This window comes from Aethalodelphis obliquidens, unplaced genomic scaffold (assembly GCF_003676395.1).
Source record: "Aethalodelphis obliquidens isolate GAN/ISIS:26980383/991018 unplaced genomic scaffold, ASM367639v1 scaffold176, whole genome shotgun sequence".
In the NCBI taxonomy this organism is placed as follows: Eukaryota; Metazoa; Chordata; class Mammalia; order Artiodactyla; family Delphinidae; genus Aethalodelphis; species Aethalodelphis obliquidens.
In genome coordinates, this window is record NW_020838116.1 from 47,013 (window position 1) to 52,773 (window position 5,761).

At 46.3% G+C, this 5,761-nt stretch overlaps 1 non-coding gene across 1 annotated transcript; it reads right to left on the reverse strand.

Annotated features, from left to right (window-relative positions):
• Window positions 1-5,337: 5,337 nt before the first annotated feature.
• LOC113616590 (U6 spliceosomal RNA) lies at window positions 5,338-5,443 on the reverse strand. The gene has a single exon (XR_003431351.1). It is a non-coding gene; the product is annotated as a U6 spliceosomal RNA (small nuclear RNA).
• Window positions 5,444-5,761: the final 318 nt, after the last annotated feature.

Consider the following 5,761-nt stretch of genomic DNA (forward strand, 5'->3'; position numbering starts at 1 on the left):
AAAAAAAAAAAAAAAAAAAAAAAGTCTACAAACAATAAATGCTGAAGAGGGTGTGGAGAAAAGGGAACCCTCTTGCACTGTTGGTGGGAATGTAAATTGGTACAACCACAATGGAGAACAGTATGGAGGTTCCTTAAAAAAACAAAAATAAAACTACCACATGATCCAGCAATCCCACTCCTGGGCATATATCCTAAGAAAAACATAATCCAAAAAGATACATACACCCCAATGTTCACTGAAGAACTATTTACAATAGCTGAGACATGGAAGAAACATAAATATCCATTGACAGAGAAATGGATAAAGAAGATGTGGTATGTATATACAGTGGAATATTACTCAGCTAGAAAAAAGAATGAAATAATGCCATTTGAAACAACATGGGTGGACCTAGAGTTTATCATACTAAGTGAAGTAAGTCAGACAGAGAAAGACAAATATCATGTGATATCACTTATATGTGGACTCTAATTTTAAAATGATACAAATGAACTTATTTACAAAACAGAAACAGACTTACAGATGTAGAAGACAAATTTATGGTTACCAACGGGGAAACGTGGGGGTGGGGAGAGGGATAATTCAGCAGTTTGGTAGTAACTTACACACACTACTGTTTATAAAGTATATAACAAACAAGGACCTATTGTATAGCACAGGGAACTCTACTCAATATTCTGTGATAATGTATATAAAAAAAGAATCTAAAAAAGAATGAATATATGTGTATGTATAATTGAATCACTTTTCTGTATACCTGAAACTAAGACAACATTGTAAATCAACTGTATTTCAATAAAATTTTTTAAAAAATAATGGGGTGAAATGAGAATCAACTGAGGAATTAGGCAAAAACAGAAATACAGGGAAAGACAGAGAAAGTCACATGATGGAGAGACATGCATGTTCTCCAAATTGTACACAAAAATATGCAACGCTTAAAAACATCTTTGTTGTAGAGACAAAGAGAGGGTTAAAAAAAAGTTTACTTGGAGGGAGAACCAGTAAGAGATCATTTTCCAAAATCTGGCTAAAAATTGCCATAACTTTATAGATACGGATGAGAGGATGAATAAAGTGATGACCAAGGCCAAGCACAGCCCCGTTCTCCGATCCCATGAAACGGCTGAAGGATACTGTGAAACTTCTTGCTGTTTACTAATACCAAGTGCATTTTCTACTTTTTCTATTCTATCCCAGCCCTCTTGTGGTGAAATGACAACACTGCAACCAACTGCATTCCACTTAAGGCAACCAACTTTTCCTTCTCAAATTAGTAATAAAGAAAGCACGTAACCCTGCTTTTTGCTAAGCTTCGTTGTAAGTGCTTTACATATATTAATTTATTTAAGGTAGGAACTATTATCCCCAACTTGTAGGTACTCTAACTTGCTTATGGTCACACAGCAGTTAAGTGGCTCTGAGGATTTTAAAAGGGGTCTTATTTAAACCATTTTGGGTTGCATTAGGTAAACAGTAACACTTTAAATAAGCATCTGTTAGAGATTTAATTAATAAATTAAATGGTTTAATAAATCAACCCATTCCCTATTTTGCAGCATGAACTATTTGCTCTGCAGCCATCAAAAATTCGTCTTTCATGTGACTGGGAAAATGTTATACTTTTTTGGTGTAGAGATTAATTTAAAACCTTCTTTATTTTTAGGATTTAAACAGTTACCAAAAAGTCCCCTCACTTATAAGCTATACAGAGAAAAGCAGGACCTCCTCTCTTCCTCTCCTTCTTTCTCTCTCTCTGACAAACACAAACACACACACAGGCACACACTCTCAGAACTGAGTATTGTCTGAGACAGTGAGGTTTATTTTTATTGTTTTCAAGTTTACTATTTGTTTATAAATTTTTCCAGTGCTCACCTCTAACCCTAAATCCATTCCAATATTAATAAGAAAAAGTCCACCCATAGTATTATTCACTCTAGTGGGAATGTATAATCTCTGACTTTCAGCCCATTAAGTTAAATAGGCTCCCAGGACAGGCAGGTTCTCCAGCCAACGAGTTCAGCTGTGGACATGTGAAGCCATGCGTGTCATAGTTAGGCTTAGGTAAGAGACCGAGGGTGTGCACAGGCATCACTGGGAACGGGAGATGAATCCCCGACAGGATCTGTGCTGCCAGGTGGAAACCTACACACACACATGAGCCAGGCTGGGACCCTCTGGGATGGCAAGGTGGTGTGTGGGCAGGGCCCCTGCCAGGCATCCTCAGTGTCTGGGGGTAAGACACAGATGGCCCGGCAGGAGAATGATGGGAAGCTGGGAGCGGGGCCTCTTGACAACTGTGCAGGGACACAGGGCAGGGGTACTTCCGAAGTAGGTTTTGTTTCATGGAGCAGGGGATCCCATATAACTTATAGGAAGATATTTCCAAGGATGGCAGTCTCTAAAAGATCATCAAAATACCAGGAATGGAAGGGTCACGTACTTTCCAGAGTTCTTAGCACAAGCATGGTTTCAAGGCTGTAACAGGAGGAATGAAAGCACTGCAGCAGCAGCTCCGGGGAGGGAGGCCCGTCACCCCTCTCCTCATCCAGAGGCTCCTGTCTCTCCCCTCCAACCCATGCCGGAGGCCTCAGACTGGGGACACTCAGCTGCAGACATGGCAGGGGAGTGGAGCAGAGCGCTGGCCGGCCTGTGTGAGAGGGAGATGCGGGTCCCAGCCAGCGCTCAGCGGTATTTGGTACCGCATCTGCCGGTCCTGAGCCGGGAGCTGATCCACAGGGCGAGGCAGAGTCAGCGGGCGAGGTTGTGCCTCCCCAGCTGGCAGCCATGTGTTTCTAAACTGACCGGGGAAGCTGTCTCCGAGCAGAACTGGGAGGCCAGCTGCCTCACTCCCCACAGCCCAGTGGCTTTTGTCCTCCACCCCCTCCTGCCAGGAAAGGGCCTGAAGTTTATATGACCACTCACCAGACTGTCTGCATTTTAATCCTTCTCCCCAGTGCAGAATCGACGGTTTTGTTATGATGCTGGGCATCAGTGTGCTCCAGGGGGGCAGAGCAGGCTCCACACACCCGTGGCCACCACCACGAACACCGGCGACGCCTGATGAGAAATAAGTGTGGCCCTCCACCTGGGGCCCAAAGAATTCAAGAAGAACCTGCTGGGCTTCCCTGGTGGCACAGTGGTTGAGAGTCTGCCTGCCGATGCAGGGGACACGGGTTCGTGCCCCGGTCCGGGAAGATCCCACGTGCCGCGGAGCGGCTGTGCCCGTGAGCCATGGCCGCTGAGCCTGCGCGTCCGGAGCCTGTGCTCCGCAACAGGAGAGGCCACAGCAGTGAGAGGCCCGTGTACCGCAAAAAAAAAAAAAAAAAAAAAAAGAACCTGCCAAACCAATCATACAGAGAGCAAGAAGTGTGTTTTCTTACCCTAGTGAGCAGCAGAGGATAAAGGAATGATGGGAAAGGAGGAAAAGTAACATTGAAACAGGCAGGAAGGGAATATGAATTTATGACCCGAATAATAATATTTCTGCTCTATGTATTCTGGAAAGTTATATCTTCCTACCATATAAAGGAATTGGTTGGTTTTCTTTTCAGCAAAAAAACTCCATCAAATCAATAATACCTGATAAGTGTGTCATATAAAAATACGGTCCCAGCGTCTGTAAAGGGTTCTCTTCCTCGTTTCAATCAGTGGCATCACCATCACCATCGCAGTCAGGGTCGTCCCTTCCTCTCAGCCCTCCCACACCCCATCAACACCAGTTCCACCCATTTCCCCTCCGCCTCAGAGGCACCGCACCTCAGTGTCCCTCCCTTACCCCCACCTCTCTGCCCCACCCTCTGGCCCAGACGCCCTCGGAGGGGATGGGACACACTCAGCTCCCCGGGCGCCCCCAGGGCTGGCAAGGGGTGCAGGAGTCCCAGGCCACGGCGGTCCAGTGGGCGGGAGTTCCCCAACAGCCCACCTCTAGGGGCACACACCCACCGGTGGGCGGGGGGAGACGTGGAGTCTGAGCCGGCGTCAGATCCTGCCCCCCACCCGCATGTCCCCTATGCGGCTCAGCACTCCCTTGCCCCCCCCACCCCGCTCACATCCTCTGGACGCCAGCCGTGCAACCACAGTGGTCCAGACCTCAAGGCCCAGCGTCACAAAGGGTTGGCTCTGACACCCAGTGAGCACGTGACCTGGGGCACGTTCCTGAGCATCTAAGCTGTGAAATGAGACTAACGACAGCACTGAATGGGGGGGCGGCAGTGTGGGTAGCCAGCACAACAAGCTTTGTAAACAGAGGGCCCGCAGCAGTCAGTGCCAGCAGGAGGCTTCTCCTCACCTTTTCCTCCCCGCGTCGCCTGCATCGTCAGGAAACCCAGCTCCCGTCAGCGTGGACACGGCCCCGTGTTGTCCTGAAGCCAAAACCCCAGCAAGTCCTAAGGAGACCCAGCACCTGTCGGCAGAGACGCTCACCCCGGGCGTGCCAGCCGCGGCCCTGACGGTGCCTGAGACACAAGGTCTCTCAGCTGCGCTCATAGCCGAGTCCGCGGGGAATGCGCACGCGCCGTGGGTCAGAGACGGCTCAGCGCCACCCTGTGGTCAGCGCGGGAAGTGCAGGCCACGCCTTCCTCACGGGTCACCGGCGACAGCTCCCCCTGCTGGCGGAACTGCTGAACCCATTAACCTGTGGAAATTCAGACTGAAATGGAGACAGTATCACATAAGTTCTCCAGAAAGAGTTAATGAACAATTAACCATTTGGTGTGACATGCATGAAGATGCAAAGTTTACAATTTACACCAAATTCACCAAAAAATTACTCATAGGGACTTCCCTGGTGGCTCAGTGGTTAAGAATCCACCTGCAGGGAACACGAGTTCAAGCCCTGGTCTGGGAAGATCCTACATGCCGTAGAGCAACTAAGCCCATGCACCACAACTACTGAGCCTGCGCTCTAGAGCCTGTGAGCCACAACTACTGAGCCCGCGTGCCACAGCTACTGAAGCCCGCACGCCTAGAGCCCGTGAGCCACAACAAGAGAAGCCACTGCAATGAGAAGTCCGTGCACCACAAATAAAGAGTAAGGCCCCACTTGACACAACTAGAGAAAGCCCACCCACAGCAACAAAGACCCAATGCAGCCAAAAATAATAAATAAAAGTAAATAAATAAAAATAAATTTAAAAAATTATTCATAGACAAATTTTAAATGCAAAATGATTCAAAATTATAGGAGAAAACATAGAAAGAAAAACACATGAGCTTGCGTTTGGTCATGTAGATCATGAGTGCTGAGTTTTCCTTTAATACAGTCGCACATCTTAATTTTTTTTAAGATTTTTTTATGTGGACCATTTTTAAAGTCTTTATTGAATTTGTTACAGTATTTCAAAAATATGGAATTTGCATGTCATCCTTGCATAGGGCCATGCTCACCTTCTTGGTATCGTTCCAGTTTTAGTATATGTGCTGCCGAAGTAAGCACCACGAGCACTGAGTTTTAACACACAACACAAAAAAGGGCAGTCCACAAAGAAAAATAGGTAATATTGTGAACTTTATAAAATAAAGATTTCTACTCTGTGAAAGACCTTATTCAGGAAATCAAACGACAAGTCACAAACTGGGAGAAAAATATTTGCAAACACATATCCATTAAAGGATTTGCCTCAAATATACAAAGACCTCTGACACCAGTAACCCCATTAAAATTAGGGAAAGAACTAAACAGACACCTGGCCAAAAAATATATACAGATAGTACACACAAATATACTCAACATCATATACCATCAGTAATTACA